The following is a 23,649-nucleotide window of genomic DNA, read 5'->3' as shown; positions in this document are numbered from 1 at the left end:
CCCCATTTGGAATTTTCTTACTAAAGATATTGGAGTAGTTTACCATTTCCTTCTCTAGATCAGTTTAGATATGAGGGAATTGAAGCAAATGGGGTAAGAGACTTGCTCAAGATCACAGATCTAGAAAGTATCAGGCCAGATACAAACTCACAAAGAGGAGTCTTCCTGACTTCAGGCCCAGCCACTATCCACTGCTCTTTCTAGCTGCCTTAGTTTACCAGGACCAGATCTTAAACTGTTAAGGGTGGGTAGATGGTGCAGTGGCTAGATCACTGGCTTTGGGAGTCAGGAGGAAAGGAGTTCAAATCTAGTCTCAGATATTTGATACTCACTAGCTGGGTGACCTTAGGCAAGTCACTTAACCCTGATTGCCTTAGCACAGTACCCTCTCACTCAAATTCAGTTCATGTGCTTGTTATGGCATCAACTCCTTTGATGGCATGGTCTTCTCCAAAAATGGAAGACAAGGGGTAGCTAGGTGGCACAGTGGATAGAGCACTGGTCCTGGAGCCAAATCTGGACTCAGACACTGAATAAGTTACCTAGCTGTGTGACCTTGGGCAAGTCACTTAACCCCATTGCCTTGCAACCCCACCCACAAAAAAAAAAACAAAAAACCTTAAATTACCCTACCAAAAATGAAAGAAAATGTTGAAAATATTGAAATATCAAAATTAAAAAAAATACTTCTCTAAATGATTCTTCATATCTGGATGGGGGCCATTTGATAACATACAGATTTCTCTAATACTCATCTGAATTTAGGTCATGACATCTATGATTCTATATCTTACAGTAATCAAAGTTTGAGATATTGAAATTACAATAGAATAAATAGAAAAGAGTCTTCAGAAACCAGACCCAAGGCTTAAGTAGTATGAGATATTGGTCTTGCAGCTAGTTTCTGCCAGAGTGCTTTCCAGTTTTCCCAACAATTTCTTTAACCAAATAGTGAATTCATATCCCCAAAATTTAAATGTTTGCATTGGTCAAATACAAAATTACTATAGTAACTACTGTATATTATATACCAACTCTGTTCCAGTGATCTACCTTTCTATTTCTTAGTGCCAGATAGTTTTGATAATTATCATCTTGTTGTTTGTCCTTCATTCTAAGAAAGGTGATGCCATGACAAGCACATGAATTGGATTTGAGTGGAGGGGGGTGTTGTACTAAGTCACCGGCCTCACTAGTTTCTTTTCCCTTTCTTAGAGAATGCCTCTCATGTTACTTCTCTTGCTCAAGTCAGCCCTGACAATACATAACAGCACCCACCACAAATCGATTCATTACCCTGGACAACTCACTTCACCCTGTTTGCTTCAGTTTCCCCATTTGTCCAATGAGCTGGAGAAGGAAATGAAAACCACTCCAGTATCTTTGCCAAAAAAATCCCATTTGGGGTCATGAAAAGTCAGACATGACCAAACAACAACAATGATGATGATGATGACAACAAAAGTAAAAACTACCCAAAGTATGGCTCAGAGTGCAGTCAGTCAGTAAGCATTTATTAAGTCCTTGTGGTAGGTTAGATATTATACTAAAAGAAAATCAGGGCAGGCAGCTGATCTGAGTCTACTGGATGGGGCTACAGCAATGACCCAGGAATTTATAGTTTCTCTTCAGTCTCGTGAATCATCAAAAACCTCTTAGCTGTGTGAGTCTCGCATGTAAATCACTTTTAGCACATTATAATTCAAACCAAAGCACTAATTGGACTGAGCCATCAGAGTAAAACAAACATATTTTGTCTTTCATAGACAAAGAAGATGCTATTCAGTCTCTTTTGTAAGTGGGTAGGTTGTTTTTCCAGCTGTGTTGATTAGTGAATATCTATCTATCTAGCCACCTTCCTTTACCAGCTCTGGCACTCCTTTCACAAGACATCTGGCTGGGCAAGAACCATGCAATCTTTGTCAGGAGAACAGAGGAAAAACAGTTTATGCGCATAGGGTCAACTCACCAGAGACTCTAGTCTTCTTAACACTGACATTTGCTGTCATGGGCTTTGCTGAGTAATGTAGATAGAAACTGAGTATTTCCTCTTAGTCATTGTATCTATAATTCCAGTAACTAACCTAGGTTGAGTGGAGTCTATTTAAGTCTTCACCCTGGCACAGCTGGACAATATGGTGTAGCAGAAATAATACTGAAGTTAGGAGATCTAAGTTCATATCCCCTACTTATTAGCCATATGGACCTTTGCAGACAAACTGACTCAGTTTTCTAAACCAAATACTTCTCTTTATAAAATAGAGATTAATAATATATGTAAACTTTCCTGTATAATAATTATTGTGAGAAAAATGTTTTATTACAGAGCACCATAGAAATGTGGCTAGTTGATAATAATAATAATTATTATTATTATTACTATTCCTCATTGATGTTGTCATTTCAGTCTTGACCAGCTCTTAATGATCCCATTTGGGGGTTTCTTGGCAGAGATACTAGAGTAGTTTGCCATTTCCTTCTCCAGCTCATTTTACAGATGAGGAAATTGAGGTAAATGGGCTTAAATGATTTGCTCAAAATCACAGTTAGCAAATGTGCAAGGTCTGATCTGAATTCAGATCTTGCAGACTATAAGCCTGGTGCTCTATCTACAGCAACACTTAGTTCCCCATTAGTACTGCTACAGCTTATTAATTGAGAAATACAAGGACAGAAGGTTTGCCTGCACAAAGTCTGTGCAACATAAATCTGCTTTAATTGATGACAGCATTTATTAAATACCTACTATGAAAGGACTGACTTAGCTGCTAGGAATATATACATTACAAAGAATACAATAATCCCTACTTGCAAGTACAAACATAAGTATGTGCAAAATAAATATAGAGTAAAATAACAATAATATAACAAATATAAAAGTTAATAAATATAAGAATATAGTATACAACGTAACTGGTCTTGTGCTAACTGCCTTACAATTTTTACCTCATTTGATTCTTAAACAACCCTGGAGTAGGCTCTATTTTTATCCCCATTTTATTTTATTTTTGATTTGTAACCCAAGCTAGTAAGTATCATAGCTAGTAAGTATCAAGTGTTTGAGACTGAATTTGAACTCAGATTCTCCTGACTCCAAGGCCAATGCTCTACCTACTGTATCACCTAGCTGGCCCATTCCCATTTTAAAAATGAGGAAATTGAGGTTAAACAGAGATTAAGTGACTTGCCCACAATTAGTAAATGTGTGAGGCTAGATTTGAACTCAGATCTTCCTGATTCCAGGTCTAGTGTTCTATTTAGGGAGCCACCTAATTATATATAACATCACTGAGAAGGAGGGCATTAGCAGTTAGGTGAATGAGAAGCAGTGTCATGTAGAACACCTTTTTGCATCCTAAAAGAAAGAAGAACTCTAAATGAATCAAGAGATAAGGAAGGATTTCATTCCAGGCACAAGGGATGACCATTACAAAGGCAGAGATAGAAGATGTGTGAGGAGCAAAGAAAAGACCAGTTTGGCTAGGTCACAAAACATGGAAGGGAAAGCACCATGGAATTAGGTTGTAAAGATAAGCTGGGACTAATTGTGAAGGGCTTTAAAAGTTAAAACAGGAAGTTCATGTTTATCCTTCTAGACAAATCACTTTGGCAACAATGAAGGAGGATGGACTGGTGAAATGAGAGACTTGAAGAAAGGAGACCAATTTGTTCTTGTTCATCCTTCATTTTCATAAAGGACCAGTGTCATCGCAGATGATGTCTTAACTTGCTAGTGAATTAATTTAAGGGAGGCAGAGTTGTAAAAACCATCAATTCCCACTCTTTTTCTGAATCACTGGGTAAAACAAAGTCAGAATGCCCCAGGATGCAGTAGATAACTTTGGCATCTTTGATATCTCACCAGACTCTGCTTCAGCTACCTTCATGTGCTGAGTTTGAGATGTCTCTGGGATATCTAATATAAAATGTTCAATAGGCAATTAATGATGTAGAACTGAAACTCAGGGGAGAGATTGGGCTAGATAGAGATCTGCAAATCATCAATATAGAAGTGATAGTCCAACCCATGAGAACTAATGAAGTTACCAAGAGAGAGCGTAAAGAGAGAAAAGAAGGGGCAGCTAGGTGGCACAGTGGATAAAGCACCGGCCTTGGAGTCAGGAGTACCTGGGTTCAAATCTGATCTCAGGCATTTAATAATTACCTAGCTGTGTGACCTTGGGCAAGCCACTTAACCCCATTTGCCTTGCAAAAACCTTAAAAAAAACTTGGGACAAAACCTTAAGGATAGAAACAAAAACACTCCAGGCCCATAAAGGAACTTGAAATGAAACAGATTAAGAAGCTTTTATTGACTGAGAAAAGGTTTTCAGAGGAAAGAAGATCTTACAAAGGAGTAGAGGAGAGAGAATTCTCAGCTCATCAAAGAAGAGTAGGAGAAAGGGTGAGATATTATAGTTTCTAGAAGATTTATGAGAAGTCAGGGGGTTAAGGAGACAAAATAAGTCAGGTAATAGAATGTTTAGGAACTTCCAAGCAAGGTCTCCAGTCTGCAGCTCTTGGTCAAGGTTTCTCTTGAGCTGATCAAGGTTGGTTCTCTGGTTTCTGGACACTAAAGGAATATTCAAATTTATCTAGAGTTTACTTGCAAAGAATCACTGGTATAACAAGCAGCTCTGAACCTCAGAGCTCCTTCTAACTGACTAGTTATTATATAATTTCATTGTCCTGATCCTTTGTGAAGAAGAGAAATTCTAACATAGTATAGTCGTTACAGAGCCCCTGTCAGCAGGAGAACATCCACAACTTATTATATCCCAGGTACCATGATAAGGTCTGAGCATGTAAGGAAAGGCAGAAAACAATCCCTGTTCTTGTTTACATGCTGGGAGCATGTAAATTAATAAGTCCATACAAGATACAGACAGAGTAGGCTGTGATAATCTTAAAGAGGATGATTTTAAATGTGACTACTTTGAATATGGGTCTGGTTTCCTACACAAAGTGATCTCTCACAGAATCATAGAATTGTATTGGAAGGGACCTCAGAAATAAGTCCAACCAATCACCAGAGGAATCCCCCACTACAAAGACCCCAAAAGTATGCATTCAGCTTCTGCTTGAAGACAACACTACTTTTACACAGCTATACTTATTGGTAAGTTTTTTCTTCATTCCAATCAAAACCAACTTCTTTATAATTCCTACTGATGACTCTGGTTCTTTTCTCTAGAACCAAAAGGAGCACATCTAACCTTTTCCACATGACAACATATTGAATATTTTAGTATATTATAGCCATCATTTTTCCCATGCCATCCTTGTATGACATTAACTCAAGACCTTTTAGGATCCTGGTTACTCTCCTCTAGATGATCTTCAGCTTATTAACATCCTCCCTAAATTGTGGTGCCTATCATGCAGAACAATACTCCAGATATGGTCTGTCTAGAGAAAAATACAGAGGAATAACTGTCACCCTAATCTCTCCATGTCTGGCTTCAGTTCTTCAGCCCCTTGTTTAAAAAAATTTACACACACACACACACACACACATACACATACAAACCCCACCTTCTTCCAAGTGGATTGCTTTGGTATGACTAAGCTCCCAGTAGTATTCAACTTGGTTTAAACCATTAGTATCACTTAAAACTAACACCACCACCACTACTCATATGGAGCAGTATCTGACTTGAGTTGTATTTAGTCAATAACAAGGTTTGTCCCTTGCATGTAAAATTTATAAAAAGTAGGAATTTGATACCTGATCACAGCCTCTTAAGCAATCCTTGCTCTAAACAACCTAAATTAAGCATCATAGATAGTGGATAGTTGTGACTTATAGTCTAGGATCCCTCAAGGACTCTGGGTTCACATGACTTGAGTTCAAATGAGATAATAAGTGCTTGACATATAGGAGACACTTAATAAATGATTATTCCCTTCCTTTCTCTTACTGCAATTCTGGGGCTAGTTTCTGTCTTTGACTCATGCTGCCATTCCAGAAGGTTTTTCCTCCCCACTCATGATTTGGGAAAATCTCTTAGATATAGATAAGGTATGTAGAGCTTGATCTAGATTTCTCCAATTGTGGATAATGGAATTTCTACTCCTTCATTGGTACTTGAAGGATTGATTTCCAATATTGAAAAATCTTTATTTCATACACCATAAAAATACACAAGGATCCCAGAAGCCCATGAACAAACATTAAAACATAATGTATTCAAATAGCCCATTAGACTCCCCTACCCCCTTAAGATAAAAAACAAATACTTTCCATTCACTTTAGACCTGAACTATCCCAGAGTCTCATATTAAAAATATTATTGTAAAAGTCCAAATCCATTAGCCCTCAGTTTGACCATTGCTGGGAAAGAATGACTAAGTAGTCATAGGAGTAAACTAGAAATAAGAGTCAACATAGAAAAAAGGACACCAGAAAGATCAAGGTTTTCGTTTGATTGAAAAATATCAGTACAGGGGGGAAATGTGAAATGGCAAATTATCAGTCTTTCAACATCCCAAAGAACCTTGGTCTCCCAGTCAACTGCTAACTGTAGAGTAAAATAATGAATTCTGTTCTGGTAACAATACAATGCCTACTCCCCTTTCTTACTTTTTTTCAGTTTTTTTGCAAGGCTAATGGGGTTAAGTGGCTTACCCAAGGCCACACAGCTAGGTAATTATTAAGTGTCTGAGGCTGAATTTGAACTCAAGTACTCCTGACTCCAGGGACAGTGCTCTATCCACTGTGCCACCTTGCCGCCACTGCCCCCTCCTCTTTCTTATTCTTGTCCCACCTAGCCACCACTGCCCCCTCCTCTTTCTTATTCTTTTCGAGACTTTCTTCAAGTAGGTATAAATTACTTGTACAATATCCAGTTCATGTTTGAATATTGAATATCTCTTTTACTTTCCCTAGATGAGAGATACCCTAAAGATTATCTATGGTCCAAAGATATATGTTACATTGATTAGTGATAGGGACAAGATCCTAGAGAAATGGGCTGAACATTTCCATAATGTTCTTAATAGACCATCATCAATCAATGCAGAAGTCATTGACTGTTTACCATAAGTTGAAGTCAGTCCATCCCTCGCTGAAGCTCCAACTGAAGAAGAGGTTTTGAATGCCATTAGATTCTTTTCATGTGACAAAGCACCTGATGCTGATTCTATTTGAGCTGAGATTTACAAAGTGGGGGGTCCAATGCTCATACAAAAGCTGACTGAAATTTTCCAGGTTATATGGAATGAAGAGACTATCTTCCAAGAAATCACAGATGCCTCCATTGTTCATCACTTTAAAAATATAGGGAATAGATTGTCCTGTGACAATTGCAAGGGTGCTTCTTTTCTAGTTAATGGTGAGATTCTTTTTTAAAATTTGTAGTTATTTAAGGCAATGCAGTTAAGTGACTTGTCCAAGGTCACACAGGTAGGCAATTATTAAGTATCTGAGGTCGGATTTGAACTCAGGTTCTCTTGACTCCAAAGCTGGTGTGAATCCACTGTGCCACTTAGTTGTCCCTGCTAGGAAGATTCTTGCCAGAAAGCTGATCCTTCATCTGGAATATGGTCACCTCCCTGAGAGACCAATGTGATTTCAGAGATGTTCAAGGAACAGTCGATATAAGGGGTCAGAAGAAATAACCAGGATGCTGATTATACAGTATGGGAGACATTGGCACAAAACTGCCAACATGGTATGCCCTCATCAGAAAGGATGCTGTGAGAGAGCATCAGAGAGCAAAGCATAATTGAAAGAGCTCAAAGGAAATGTGAGACACATAAGCTTAAAGTAACTACTTCAGTGTCCACATGGACTATTTGTGCCTGACCTATGGTAGAGCATTCCAAGCTTGTATAGGCCTGATCAACCATAAACAGACACACTGTTTTTCATCTCTAATATAGTGATGTCATTTTGGTCTTTTTTGTTAATGAAGGACGAGAACCAACCAACCAACCAGATGAGAGATAAAAACAAAATCATTCTTACATGGCAGGATTGGGGATGATGAGACTGCCAAATCATTTGAGGAAAGGTTAGGCTTCCCTAGAGTGAACCTGAACAAATCATAATAGCAGGTAAAGGACAGAATCTGTCATGGCCATTGTGTTAAAAGTTTCTGATTTGTGCTCAGAAAATGAAACAGAAAAGTAAAAGAAAAAACACCAAAAAGGCAAGAACTCAAGGTCTATGAATTTCTTTCACATACCATCTGAGTAAACTGAGGGAGCTTACCATTGTCTCTCCTATCATTTTCTCCAAGAGTGGAGAAGAGAAAAATTAAGTCCCCTATTCTTCTTGCTATATTGTAGTCTAGAATTCTAAGGTAGAGAAAATGTACAAACAGAAAAAAGAATGAACCACTTTACAATTCATTTTTATAGACCATAAGGAAAGAATAGTTTTTACAAACAACTTAAATCCATCCCCACTGACTCAATCAATCTGGAAGCAATCAGTCATCGGGAAATGTCCTTTTGGAAAAAGTCCACCCCATAATTTCGGGGATGTGGAATCTTATCAAATTGATCAGTTTCCCCTGATCTACCTCCCTACCCCTATACACTTATAGCTAAAGGTTCCTTCAAAATTCTATCATTAAATGTCTCCTCCAACAAGAGTTCTTTCCTGTTGCCCCAGTAGTTATTGTCCCAGGCCCTGACAGTACTTCATATTGATTAATATATGTACTATTATTCCTCCTATAGAATATAAGCTACTTGATGATTGCTTTTTGATTTTGCCTTTGTAACTCTAGCACCTAATTCAGTGCCATATACAAATATATACACATGTATATGACAGGCATATATATATATATATATATATATGCTATATACATATAGCTATATATAGATATATGGTTTATATATAGCTATATATAGATATATGGTTTCTAGACAAAAGTCTAGAAACAAATCTAATTGGTTAACAGAAGAAATTCCCAATTCTCTTTCTCTCTCATCTCTCTGTCTCTGTTTCTATCTTACACATATACACATATTATATATAAATATATATATATATATAAACTACATGTGTGCATCTATGCTGTATGTACGTCTGTATGCATAAATGTATAAATATATGTATGTAGAGCAGCTAGGTAACACAGTGTTCAGATTGTGATTTTGAGTTCACATCTGGCCTCAGACACATATTGGCCATGTGACCCTAGACAAATTACTTAATCCTGTTTTCCTCCATTTCCTGATCTATAAAATGAGCTGGAAAAGGCAATGTCAAATCACTTCAGTATCATTGTAAAGAAAATCCCCAAAATGAGGTCACAGAGAATCAGACAACTGAAATGATTCAACAACAAAAATTGTATATGTTGTATATAATCTATGCAACTTTGTCTCATATGTATGCATTATACATACCCAAATCTATAATCTATGGAATCTTTTCATGTATGTATATATATGTGTGTATATATATATAATTTTATATATGGAATATGTATATACACTATATATAACCATTGCTTCCTCTGCCTTAATAGGAGCAGATATCCAATTGTTTTTTACTTAAGCAATAAAATAGGACTAGGGATGAGAATTGAAGTATATTAGCAGCTTAAAGTCTTTCTTACTCTAAGTCTATCCTATCCTAATTTGAAGTGAGTTAAGTTGAATTGTTAGTACTTTAACAATAATTCAGATCATTGCAATAGAATGAAAGCTTCTTAAGGGCAGATAATACTCTTTTTTTTAAATCTCTCTATCTCTAATACCTAGCATGGCACCTTGTCTATCAGCAAAGACTTAATAAATATCTGTCTAACTGAATTTGCCTGAACTGCTACTATAGTTTAGGCAAAGCAATGGCTCCTATCTGTCTGGCCATAGAATATTTCCCTTATACTTTCAGGACTTTCCATAACTTTACAAGGTGACCCAGCAGCAGCTGAGTTGGCTGATTTACAAGTTGGAAGACTAAGAAGGAAAAAAAACAATGGCATCTCAGCCTCTGCCAAACTGCCAGGGCACAAGAGACTCTGGGTTTGTACAGTCAAAGCCTAAGACAAGGTGGCATAGACTCCCTGACAGGAAAGATTCATCTTCCAAAACTCCTAGTCAAAGGTAACCCACTTATTTTCAAAGAAATATTAGATTTGTACATTTATGGTTCTTAATACTAGAAAAAATGAGGGTTATTCCGAAATTCAGGGAGACAGCCTTAGCCCACCAGCAAGGTCAACAAAAGTCTAGAAACAATTCCTTTGTTGTTGTTTGTCTTTTTATTCTGGAAGAAGACCATGACATTGTGGAAGAAATACTATGACATTCAAGTGAATTGGATTTAAAGGTGGAAGGGTACCAGTCTGACTTTCTACTCAAGAACCATTTGGGATCCAGTGGCCAAGTATGAACCAGGAGATGACCCTGGATGCAATGGAAGACTGTTTTTTTTTCTTTTTTAACTGCTTTAACCACTGAAAACTTAGAAACAATTCTAATTGGAAAACAAAAAGAAATTCCTAAGTCTCACCCAGGAAGGGATAGGGGAGAAGTCACAGTGGCAATTTATTAATCAGATCCTGGTTACTCTCAGCAAGCCTATACCAGGGAAATAAAGTCAGTGCTGATCTGACTAATTTAAAAGTTAATGAAATTCCATTCTCTTTTCCCCAAACATCCAGAATTATTCTAGTGCAGGATTTATTAATTTAAGGAGAGATTTCAAGGGGTCTCTGAACCTAGATGAGGCAAGTTGAGGTGAAGAAATACTCCTTTAGTTTTGCTAATCTCTAATTCAAATTTAGCATTTTCTTCAATTGCAAATATAGGCAACAAAATTACTTTGATAAGAAATCCACTGATTTCACCAGACTGTCAAGAAAAACAAAAAAAGGTCCAGGGTCCAGGACACCGCCCCCCAACACACACAAAATGATTAAAAATCATTCTGCTTGAGGGAACAACTAGGTGGCACAATGGATATAGTACACTCCCTGGAGTCAGGAGGACCTTAGTTCAAATCTGACCTCAGACACTTAACACTTAATAGCTGGGTGACCCTGGGCAAGTCATTTAACCACTATTACCTCACCAAAAAAAAAAAAAGAAAGAAATAAAAGAAAAGAAAAGAAAAGAAAAAAGAAAAAGAAAAAGAAAAAGTTCTCTGCTATATTGTATTGGAAAAGCCTAGCTGGAGTTGGTACCCTGGTTCTACCACTAATTAGCACAACCTTAGATAAGTCACTTATTCTTTCCAAGTAGGAAGAAGAGCATTGGATTTAGAGTCAGATTATGCACATTCAAATTCTAGGTTTTATGTAACCTTGGATAACTTATTTAACCATTCCAGGCCTTGAATTTTCTCATTTGTAAAATATAAAGGGGTTAGACTAGATATCCTCCAATATCCATTCCTAAATCCTATGATTCTATTGCCTAGGTAATAGGTAATTAATTAGTCAAATCACTTCATAACTCTGGATCTCCATTTTCTCATTTATAAAGGGGATTGAACTGAAACCTAATCTAGTGGTATCAAATACTACCACAACACTCCCTATTGGGGTCAAATCATATTCAAATGTAATTGGAAATAATTAACAAAATGAATACAAATACAAATACAAAAATATGTAAAGTTAATATATGATTTTTCTGAGATAATACATGGCACTTGGAGATCCTTATATGTGGTTAGTGGACCCTGTTTCTATTTGAGTTTGACACCACTAGATTAGATGATCTCCAAGATCTCTTCAAGCTCTGAATTCTTTAATCATTATTTATAAAATATTTATCATAATGTTTGTCCCATTTTCACATTTATAACATGCGAATATAGTAGAATAGGATTGCACCATAAGAAATGCACAAAGGAGCGGCTTCAGAGATATTTTAGCAGTCTTGTATGAACTAATGCAGAGTAGAGTGAGCAGAACCAAAATAATTTATATAATAATAGTAACAATATAAAGACAACTTTGTAAGACAAGATTTCTGATTAATGCAATGACCAGCTATAATTACAGAGGACAGATGAAGAAACATGCAATCTACCTCTTAATGTAGAGGTGATTGAAACAAAATTCAGAATTAAAAAACACATTTTTGGACATGAACAATGTGAGAATTTGTTTTACTTAAATGTGTATGTTTGTTTCAAGGTTGGGTTTTTTCTATCTTTTAAATGGGCGTAAAGAGAAAAAATAAATACAATAAAATAAAAAAATAAATTGCTGTATAAGTACTAGCTACTAATTTCATTAAAATGCGGCCTAAAGTTACCTATTAACTACATAAACCTCTCTGTGAGGAAGTAGATAATACATAACTATAACATATAATATGAATTGATTTTGATACTTGCCTCTCCTCACAAATAAATAAATAATGATGGCATTTTCCCCAGATATTACTGAGTGAGACATATAACTTGTATAGCAAAAGAAACCTAAGTAGTTTCAGAGATGCAGTTTGAAATCCAAAAAGGATTAGTGAGTTTGAATTCAGAGGACCTGGCTTCCAATCCTAGGACAGTTATTCACTACCTAGTCTGCTTTTCAGTACCTTAGATTGACTGTTTCAATTCTTGGGCCTTTGGTTCTCAGTTTTCTTATCTGTAAAATTAGGGGCTGGTCTAGATGGATTCTGGGGTTCAGTGATTCTATTTAAAAGAATGTCTTAGAATTTTTTAATCAGTGGCCACTAGAGGGCACTCAAAGTGGTTTCAGAAAAGTTCTTTGCCAAGAATTAAAGCCTATAGTTAAGATAAAGATTATGTGTATATTTTATCCCCTTTATATTTTATCAAGTAATGAAGCATCTGAGCACCTGAATCATCCTTTTCAGTCTTCAACCACCTAAATCCAGGGGCTATGGTCTTCCATTAATTTATATTCCTCCTTCATCTTCTCAGACTATTCCTTAGTGCAAAACAAAATAAATCTGTGATTTTTTTTTCAGTTTTTTCCTAAGAATAAATTTCTGAAATATTAATCCATTTACCACCTCCATACCTGCAGTTACCCCTTCCACACCTGAACTAGTCCAACAGGATCAGGCCTGTGTGAGAATCTTTCTCACACGTCCATCTTCAAAAAACAGCTGATGTTCTTGCCCTTCTTTCACACTTAAAATTCTTGAGCAGATCAAATTAGAGATGGATGTATTCAGGGCATTACCAATCCTGAAATCATTCCTAAAGTAGATAAAGTTACAGTCATTTGCATCTACTTCATTCAAATTTCAGCCTATTGCCCCCTTTCTAGTCATAATAATAAGATCCAACCTTTGCATGGTGATTTAAGGTATACAAAGTACTTCCCATACATTATTGAATATGATAGCAGTTGTGCTAAAAGTCAAAATGAAAATCTGTCCCCTCCCTCAAGGGTGATACATTTTACACAATGCATTTATAATAGCTAGGTGTACAAATTTAACTGGCAGATTAGATCCCCCAGAGAAGTCTATTCCATGCCACTAAAATTATCATTGATAAGCCCCTACCAATCTTTAATTTTAACAGTAAGCCTAAGGTTCTAATTAGTTTGAAGAAAAGGCATTAAATAAAATAGTAGAATAGGAAAAGTAGAAATAAAAAAATTTGACCCAAAATTTTGGGACACACTCTACCTCATATAATCATATTATCAATGGGAAGAATATAGACATGTAGGTAATATGAATGAAAAAGTCCTAAAATAAAAAATCCATGTGATTGGGATGTGTATATAGAGGTGTACAAACATGTGGCCAAGGTGGACCAGAAGAGGGACAATTCTTACCTTGGATAATTCACAGATGCTGAGGTCTTCTAGAGCTATCTTCAAGATGTTACCAGACCTGTTTCATGAAGGTTTCTGCTGAATACATACTACGCCAGATGCCTGCTCTGCTGGATGTGTGACTAATATAGACTACCGCCAGGGTTCCAAGTGGCAGAGAGGAGGAGGAAGTATATTCCAGACATGCGCAAAGGCATTGAAGCAGTAGAAGGAATACAATGTAAGGGGAACAACTACATGGCAATTTAGCTGGAATATAGAGTATGTAGGGAATTGAAATACAATCAAACCGAGTAATACTGTGGCTAGAGTGCCTGACCCAGAGTTAGGAAAACTCATCTTCCTGAGTTCAAATCTGAACTTGGACACTTAGTTATGTGACACTGAATGAGTTACTTAACCCTGTTTACCTCAGTTCCTCATCCTTAAAATGAGCTGGAGAAGGAAATGGTAAACACTCCAATATCTTTGCCAAGAAAACGCCAAATGGTGGGCAGCTAGGTGGTGCAGTGGATAAAGTACCAGCCCTGGAGTCAGGAGATCCTGAGTTCAAATCCAGCCTCAGACATTTAATAATTGCCTAGCTGTGTGACCTTGGGCAAGTCACTCTTAACTCCATTGTCTTAAATAAATAAAAAATAAAGAAAAAAAGAAAAGAACTTCAAATACCAAACTAAAGAGTTTATAGTTTATCCTTAAGGCAACAGGGAGCCAATGAAGCTTCTATGGGAGTGACATGATCATATTTTTTTGTGCTATAAATTAATAACCTTAGTGACTGTAAGAACCACAGTGTCCTTAAGAGAGTTAGCAAATTTAGGAGGAAAGATAGAAATAGGAAGAAAGATACTGAGTTCTATTTGGAAATGTTAGTCATTCAGTCAATAAACATTAGGTGCTTATCATTTGTCAGGCACAGTAACATGGTCAAACCTGTGCTTTAGAAAAATTATTGGCAGCTAATGGAGGATGAAGTAAAGAAGGAAAGACTTGTGGCAGACTATTCAAATTGTTTGGGCATAAGGAGATGAGGGCCTGCATCAGGGTGGTGGCAGTATCAGAGGACAGAAGGGGTAAACAGAAGAGATGGCACAAAGGTGAAATTAACTTGGCAGTTAATTGACTCTGGGGAATTGGGGCAGAGATTTAGTGAGGAATTGAGGTTGACATCTAGCCTGGGAGACTGGGAGAATGTGATAGGGAAATGTAGAAGGGGAAAGGGTTTGGAAGAAAAGATTATGAGTACAGTTTTGGACATGTTTGTTTAAGATGTCCCTGGACATCCAGTTCAAGTTATCTAATACAGATTTAGAGATGTGAGGTTGGAGGTTAACAGAGAAGTTAGGAATGCATACATAGATCTGAGAATCATCAACAAAGATATGATAACTAAATGCATGGGAGCTAATGAGAACACTAAGTAAAATATAGAAAGAGAATAGAAGAGTACCAAGGCTATGGGACAATCATACAGTTAGTAGTGAAGTGGTTGAAATCTGGCAAAGGAAACTGAGAAGGGGAAGGGAGGAATAAGTATTTGTATAGTACTTATGATTTTCCATGCATTGGGGTAGGATTTTTGTTTTGTTATGTTTTTACAAATATTATCTTTTTTGATCTTCATAACAACCCAGTAAGTTAGCAACTTTTTATTACCCCAATTTTACAGTTGAGGTAACTAAGGCAAATAGAGGTTAAGTGATTTACCAAGGATCACATGGCCAATTTAATTCAAGTCTTTCCTATTCCAAGTCCAACACTTTATCTTCCATGCCACCAAACTAGTAGGAGGAGAAGCAGGAAAATAGTGTCACAAAAGCCTATCAAGAAAAGAGTATTAAAGAGAAGAGAGTGATCAATTGTATCAACAGCTACAGAGAGGTCAAGAAGGATGAATATTGAAAAAAGGGTCTCTGGATTTGGTAACTGAGAGATCACCATTAAATTTGCACAAAGCAATTTCAGGTGAATGATGAACTCTGAAACCTGATTAAAGAGCATTAAGAAAAGAATAACAGAGGAAGTGAAAGGACCTATTATAGATTGTTTTCTTGAAGATATTAATCATAAAACCCAGAAGAGATATGGTACAATAGTTCACAGAGATGGAAGGAGTTAATTTTGAGATGCCTAAAACATATCCAATTCAAAATGTCCCATGGGCAAATGGAGATTTAGGAATGGAACTCAGGAGAGGGATGAGGTCTAACTATGTAGATTTGAAAGTTCCCTACATATATATGATATTTGAATCTGTGTGAACTGATAAAAATAATGTAAAGAGAGAAGAAAAGAACCAAAGACCTACAAGTTCACTCATGCAGAGAAGATAAGACATGGATGAATCAGAAAAACCAAGTGTCCTGAAAAGCCAGGAGAGAGAGCATCTAGGAGAGGTTTGTCAACAATCTCAAAAAAAAAATCACAGGAAGATTTTCCAAATGAGGACCTAGAGAAGGCTTTGAGATTTAGAAATTAAGTTATCTGTAGCCTTGAAGAGAGAGAAATTTTCCGAGAGAGAGAGTATCAGTTGAATGGCAAATTCTTTGAAAGTCAGTTTTAAAAGAGTCTGGGAAGTGAACAGGGAGAGAAGTGAAGGCAATGAGTATAAATATATATTTTAGGAGTTTTTCCTATGAACAAGAAGAGAGATATAGCTGAGAAGATAGTAGGGTCAGGTAAAGGACTTTCTTTAAGGATTGAGGAAATCTGGGTATATTTGAAGACAATAAGAAAGAAGCCAGAAGCTAAGAAGAGATTGAAAATTAAAGGGACAAAATTACCAAAGGACATGGGAAGGGATGAGGTCAAAAGCCTAAGTAAAGGGATTGACCTTGACAAGGAGAAATGCTAGATCATCCTCAAAGATTGGAGCAAAGAAGAGACTCCTGAGAAGAAGGGAGGAAGAGTGAATGTAGGAGAATGAAAGAAGAGATTTGGAGCCATTATTATTAAATGAGTGATAGATAATCAAGAAAGAATAAAAGTATTGCTATGAAACTGTTAGAATCCAGCAAAGATTAAATAAACTAATGGTATTCATTGCTAGAATTGCTTAGCAGCATGTGAGAAGCAATAGAGAAGGCAGGTGATGGGAGGAAACCAGGGTCAGAGTGTAATGAGGCAAGGGCAGAGATGGGAGAAAGGATAGAAGTTTTAAGAGATCAGAGAAGTATATAACTGAACTGATTAATGACAATGTCAAGATTGGGAAAGGAGAAAAGCGGGATCAGAGGAAAAAGTAGTGACATGAGGGAACACCAATAAGAATATAGTTAAAAAAATTAGTTTTTAGAAGATTGAGGCACAAAGTGAAATAGGTGGTTTTGGTCATAAACAGGAATATCTGAGTTATTGATCAATGATGCGGATCATTTATAGGTGTTGGTGAAATCAAAGGTATAATTATCTTTGAGGCTGAGGTTTACTGAAGGACTAGATTATAGGAATTGGAGAAAGTGATGAATTGAAGGTCAAGGTGATTAAGGGGGTGTCAATATGTAACCCAAAGTTATTCAAGTAGACAAGTGAGGTTTGGGGTGGAGAAAAATATTAAATTTCTTGAGAAAAGATCTTCACAGCAACCCTATAGGTTTCTATAAACCTATTTTACAGATGAAAGCACTATTTACCTATGGTCACACTAAGGCATATTATAAACCTAGCTAAATATCTCCTGACTCCATGTTCATTATTTTTCCTACTAATTGCCCTGTAGTGGTAATCATCAGATTTAAAAGGCTTCAAAAACTTTTCAGTCTTCAAAGTAATTTGTGCTGCCATTCACCTATTCTTCTAATGTAATTTCAGTTTGTTATCATCCATTCATTCATGCAAGAAATATTTATGAAGAATTCACTTAATTGCCAAATAAGTTACAGCTTTTGCAATTATCTCTGTATTGTATTAAAACACAGTCCTGTTGTGGTTAATGAGGACAAGGGGCCACTCAACCAACCCCTTCTTCCTCCATTCATTACCAGGAAGCCATGTACTGACCCATAGCTGACCCATGGGTTCACTGATGTCCTTTACAACTTCTGCCTTTCCTCCCCATCTCTATATCTCTCCATCCCACCCCCAAGGGACTGAACAAGGGTTCTTTGCTATCTGAAGGGAACATAAACATCAGGATTCCTTCAAGGGAGTTCATCCAGAACTTGTCCTGTTGGTGTTTGTTGGTCTGGCTTCTTTTGAAAATAAAATCACAAAAAAAATCTTCATGACTGAAGTTTCCAAGGTCCTAGAATATTGAGAAAGAAGGGGGGGGTAGAAGGAAAACATTTTGTTTACTTGATTGTTTGATGCCTTCAGTAATAGAGTGTTATTTCACTTCTGGCAAAAGCAAGATAATGGAGTCATTGTGGGCTGGTCTGGAGCACATATGTCGCCTGTTTATTTGCAGCCCAAATGGGCACCTTGCCCTTTTCACATGGGTATGGACGGGGCTCTTACTGTCTGTTGAATGCTATGTGCTCATTATTATCCCCAGGCCACTGGAGGAAAAAAAATCTAAAACTGCCTTGTTTCTTGGGGGCTCCATTGGAGGAAGGGAAGGGGCACCTCAGTCTCCCTGATGGCCAGCTGTGACCAGCTGTTACTCAGAGGTCCCTTTCAAAAATCATTGGCAATGTGCTAAGCATCCAGAATAGACAAGAATTGAATGGAGGAGCTGTCTTGGAACAAAGCCTCAAAGAAACTTAACTGGAGCCAAGGGTGAAAAGGATGGAAAAACAGGCAATAAAAGAGCTTTAGTGAGGATTGGATCAGAGGGAATTAGGAAGGAGAGGCCCTGAAAGAGCTGGTAACTGAACCAATGAGTCCATATGGATACATCCTTGAGTTAGAAAATGCAATCATTAAAAGTGTACCTTACAGAGTCATGATGTTATGCTGACCTGAACAAGTCCTAAACCTACCCAGTAAACCAGGAGAATAATAAATAGACCTATTTTATGTTTTGTCTTTGTATCTCCAATACTTTGACATGCTAAGTACTTTTTAAATTCAGTCAAATTAAATGATTCAAGAAAACAGATCTGTTTTACCTCCTAAATCCAAGACCTTTTACTTAACTCATCTTGGTTATTTATGGAGAACTGGTAGTTCTAGCTCTGGCACTAACATTCTATGTGACCTTAAAGAAATTATTTGCTTTTCTAGGCCTATTTCTCTATCATGAGACATTGCAGTTGAGCACATTTGGACTTTGTTAAGACCTGGTTTGAATTCTTATTCTGACAGTTGCTAGCAATGTGAGCCTGGGTGAAATAGCTTATCTCTATGAACCTCAGCTTACCCAACTGAAAAATGGAGATAGTGCTTGTACTACTGACCTCATAGAATTGTTTTAAGGGAAAGGCTTTATAAATTCAGTATTATATGAATGTAAGTTATTACTATATACAAAACAAAGGGGATGTAGTAAATGAATCTTTAAGGTTCCTTCTAGGACTAAATTTCTTTTTTTTTTTTAGGCTTTTTGCAAGGCAAACAGGGTTAAGTGGCTTGCCCAAGGCCACACAACTAGGTAATTATTGTCTGAGGTCAGATTTGAACCCAGGTACTCCTGACTCCAAGGCTGGTACTTCATCCACTGTGCCACCTAGCCGCCCTAGGACTAAATTTCTAAGAGATTAATGAAGTCACTCTTCTTGGAACACAAGTGACTCACTTCCTGTTCCACTGATTTTTATTCAAACATTTATTAAATACCTAATAAATTCCAGGCAAGGTTCTAAGTACTAGAGACACAAAGACAAAGTGAAATGTTTCTTGCATAAAGTATATAAAAGTAATGTAATTTTAGTAAAAAAAAAAAAAAGCAAAGTAAGCTTATTTTCATAAAGTATTTAAAAAGTAAAAGACAGTAGTACCCTAGGGGAATCAGGATAGACTTTGTGTCATACTTGAGCTGAGCTCTGAAAAAAACTAGGGCTTTGGGGCAGTTAGGTGGTTCAGTGGATAAAGGTCAAGAGGACCTGAGTTCAAATGGGATCTCAGATATTTGATATTTACTAGGTGTGTGACCTTAGGCAAGTCATTAATCCCATTGCTTTAGGAAGAAAAGAAAGAAAGGAAGAAAAAAATAGAAACTAGGGATTTAATCACCAGATAGAGATGCATTCCAGACAGGGTGTTCAACCTGGCAAAGACACAGACTTTGGAAATGGAATGCTGAGTTCAGGGAATAGTAAGACAGTCCTGTGTGGCTGGAGGAGAATCATATGCAATCTTGACTTGCTATGACACTTAACTGATTGTCAGTCATCTTTGATTTCTGATCCTTTCTGAAACAACCAGTCTTGGGTATTGGGATAACCTATCACTTGTTAACTACAACCCATAAACAATACACTTGAGAAACAGGTTTGAAATACAATTTTGACCCCACTTTCACTCCACTGTCTTCTCTGAGAACTTTTTGCTCCTACCTAACTTTTAACTAAGATGCTAGTTTTCTCCCACTCATGTACTTTCCTGATTTTCCCATATCTCTCTTTAATCAAGTATTAATTCCCTTCCCATTCTGAAATTTCTTTATTTCTACTTCATAAGACCACAGATTCAAAACTGACCTCAGAATTCATCTGATCCTATCTCCTCATTTTTGAAGATAAGGTAACTGAGAATTTAAGAATTTAAGGATTTAAATAAATTGTCTAAGATCCCCCAAGTCATAAGTAGCAGAACTGGAATTTAAACCCCTACATAATACTCTCTGCTATACTTTGCAATATGTGTATTGTATTCCTCCAATAGAATGCAAGTTCTCTGAGGGCAGGGATGGTTTCTTTTCTGTCTTTGTATCCTCAGTGTCTATCATATTATGTCCTTCCTTGGAATACAGTAGATATCTAATGCAGTGGCACTGACTTGAGATAAAAATGTTGACTATTAAATCCTAACTAAGGATCCCTACTGGTAGCAATTCTACATATTAATTTATGTTCAATTGTATGTTTAATTAAATGATTTCCCAAATATATTTTAATCTGGTTAGGATACACTTGAGTGTTGCCAAGGACTGTGTGTTTGACACTTCTTTAAGATATACCCAAGAGTGTTGCCAAGGACTGTGTGTTTTAATGAATATTTTATTGCTGAACTGAATTGACTGTAGTATGTTCTCCATAGTATTGACTTCAAGAGAGATGCCATACCTACCTGCCAAGGGGAATGCAGTTGCTACATTGTTCCAATATAATGATACCATGCCTTTCTACACTTATAGTAGATACCATCTCATGCTGAAGGATGTCCTGCAAGAAAATTATTCCTTCTTTCTTTGGTCACTGCCAAGTTTTTGTTCACTAATTCATCCTGAGCCTACCTCAAATGCCTCAGCATTCAACATGGTGTGGTAGAAAGAACATTGGTCTAGGAGACTGAAGACTGGGTGTCTTGCTATAGTCAGTAGTGAAATTGTACTTTACCTGTTTCTTGGATGTGATGGAAATTTTATGTATTTTAGAAACAACTTGAATCATTCCAAGTACCATCCTCCAATATTCTGCCAAGACCCAAAAAACTTTTCTCATTATAGTCAAACCTGGGGAGTAAAGTAGATAATATTTCTCAGTCCCTTAATAATTAGAGTCCTTTGGGGGCAGCTAGGTGGCACAGTGGATAAAGCACCTGCCCTGGAGTCAGGAGTAGCTGGGTTCTCAGACACTTAATAATAACCTAGCTGTGTGATCTTGGGCAAGCCACTTAACCCCATTTGCCTTGCAAAAACCTAGAAAAAAATTAGAATCCTTTGAAATTTCTTAAATGATTCTATAACACACACACACACATACACACACACACACACACACACACACATTTTATAGAACTGTAGAAACAAAAATGTTCCCTGTCCTTCAATTCCTAGAGATTTGGTTTCAGAAAACATCTTTCTGCCCAATATTAATCTCATTCTTCATTATTCCTGCAAAATCAGGAGTTACAGAAGTTATTGCCTTCATTTTAGACTGACTGATTTCCCTTTTCACATCCCTCCTGAGAATTCCCATACCTACTGTTTGAAAATCTTAAGAGATCTAGTCACCTCTTCAACAGACACACATGTATTGAAACTGAGTTCCTACAGGATGCCTTTCTGAAAAGTCATAACCACAGAGGCAAGCTAGAGCACTGTCTTCATGTACCTCATTCCTTCAGCCTTGTCTGATTTTACTGGACCTTCCAGGGGAGTTCCCCTGGGAGAAGGGATACTAAGATCAGAAAGAGTAGTCCATAGGTAGGTGCCTGCAGGACCCACTTCATTAAATTCCAGTGACTCTGTATTGCCTCCAGGATCAAATACAAAATGCTCTCTTTGACATTCAAAGTCCTTCATAACCTAGTCCCCTTCCACCTTTCAAGTCTTTGTGACTTGACATTTCATTTTGTGACATCAGTGACAGCTGACCTGTATGTTCCATGAACAAAGTACACAGTCTCTGGACTCCAGATTTTCTCTGGCTGTCCCCCTGTGGATGAACCATTCTCCCTCCTCTTCCATAAATACTGACCTCACTGGCTTCCTCTAAGTCCCAACTAAAATCCCAAACTTTTCCCAATTCCTTTTAATTTCAGAATCTTCTCTGTGTTATATCCCACTAGTTTTGTATATATGATATGATATATGATATATGATATATGACATGCTATCTCCCCATTAGATTACAAGCTCCTTGAAGGCAGGGTCAAAGAGGTCTGGCCCCTTTGTGTATGCCCAGGACTTAGGACAGTGCCTGGCCCTGAATAAAGGTTTATGGATTGATTGATACTTTCTTCTGGGGCATGAGTTCCCAAGATTATCATTTAATCCCTCAATTCTCAAGTGTCAGTTGTAGAAGTATGAAGAGGGAGAATTGCTAGTACTGTTACAATTTACCTCCACTGATCCATCCTTCAGTTATCCAGAATCTTAGAGAAGGAAAGATCCTTAGAAGGGGCGGCTAGGTGGCGTAGTGGATAAAGCACCGGCCCTGGAGTCAGGAGTACCTGGGTTCTCAGACACTTAATAATTGCCTAGCTGTGTGGCCTTGGGCAAGCCACTTAACCCTATTTGCCTTGCAAAAAAAAAAAAAAAAAAAGGAAGTCACCCTCTTTTTATGAATGAGAAAACTAAGATCTAGAGAAACCAAGTGACTCAAGGAGAAACCAAGTGACTCAAGGTCACACAGCTAAGTTAATAATAAAATAATAATAATAGAAGTGGGACTGGAGCTAGGTAGCACAGTGAGTAGAGTGCCAGGTCTGGTCAAGAAGACACACTTTACTGAGTTCAAATCTAGCCTCAGACAATTATCAGCTGTGTGATCCTAGGTAAGTCATTTAACCCCGTTTGCCTCAGTTCCTCATTTGGGAAATGAGCTGGAGAAGGAAAAAAGCAAACCACAAATGCTAGGAAAAGCCTAAATGTTGTCACGAAGAGTCGGATACCACCGAACAATATAAAGTTTATGTGTTACACGACTGCTCTGAGAAGCACATTATTAGGTAAAGAAGAGCCTCTGGAGTTGATGCCCCAGAAATTCCCAGGGTAATGGGAGTAAGAAAATCTAAAGCCTAGTCCCAGTTCTGTTCCTAACTACTTATTTGACGGCGGGGAAGTCACTTGACTTCTGTGAACCTCAGTTTCCTCATCCCTACAAAGATGACTAGCCTAGCCTTCACATCGAAGCAAGATGCTCTGCTCATTCTTCCCACTTGGTTTCGTTCGTGGCCAACTTCCTCCCCTGCTTTGCTGGGAGTCCCAGGTAAATTCCCAGATCTCTGGTGTCCGGGTGTGTGGGTGATAAGAAAAAGGGCTGAAGGGGGGCCGGAGTGGGGGAATCTGCTGGCCCTTTAAAGGGGGGGACAGGGAACGCATGCGCGAGGAGTGCCAGGGCTGGAGACAGAGACACCGGGCGGAGTCTGAAGT

General features: G+C 37.5%; 1 protein-coding gene and 2 long non-coding RNA genes across 5 annotated transcripts in view; 1 reads left to right on the top strand and 2 right to left on the bottom strand.

Annotated features, from left to right (window-relative positions):
* LOC141520357 (uncharacterized) overlaps nt 1–15,650 on the bottom strand; it is a 39,504-nt gene extending 23,854 nt beyond the window's left edge. For both annotated transcript variants that reach the window (XR_012477597.1, XR_012477596.1), the window contains exons 1-3: nt 13,734–15,650; nt 12,963–13,144; nt 12,778–12,869 (exon numbers count right to left, since the gene is read on the bottom strand). This is a non-coding gene — a long non-coding RNA (uncharacterized LOC141520357). The remainder of the gene's footprint in view (nt 1–12,777; nt 12,870–12,962; nt 13,145–13,733) is intronic.
* A 1,162-nt stretch (nt 15,651–16,812) lies between these two features.
* LOC141522317 (uncharacterized) lies at nt 16,813–22,812 on the bottom strand. The gene is made up of 3 exons (XR_012478196.1): nt 21,887–22,812; nt 21,170–21,285; nt 16,813–17,976 (listed from the first exon to the last, which is right to left on the bottom strand). It is a non-coding gene; the product is annotated as an uncharacterized LOC141522317 (long non-coding RNA).
* Nucleotides 22,813–23,154: 342 nt separating this feature from the next.
* Nucleotides 23,155–23,649, top strand: part of VASH1 (vasohibin 1) — a 34,003-nt gene continuing 33,508 nt past the window's right edge. For both annotated transcript variants that reach the window (XR_012478195.1, XM_074235672.1), the window contains exon 1: nt 23,155–23,485. The gene's annotated coding sequence lies outside the window, so the exon portion shown is untranslated. The remainder of the gene's footprint in view (nt 23,486–23,649) is intronic.

The sequence above is a fragment of the Macrotis lagotis genome, chromosome 4 (assembly GCF_037893015.1).
Source record: "Macrotis lagotis isolate mMagLag1 chromosome 4, bilby.v1.9.chrom.fasta, whole genome shotgun sequence".
NCBI classification, from domain to species: Eukaryota; Metazoa; Chordata; class Mammalia; order Peramelemorphia; family Peramelidae; genus Macrotis; species Macrotis lagotis.
This window is presented reverse-complemented; position numbering and strand designations above follow the sequence as displayed.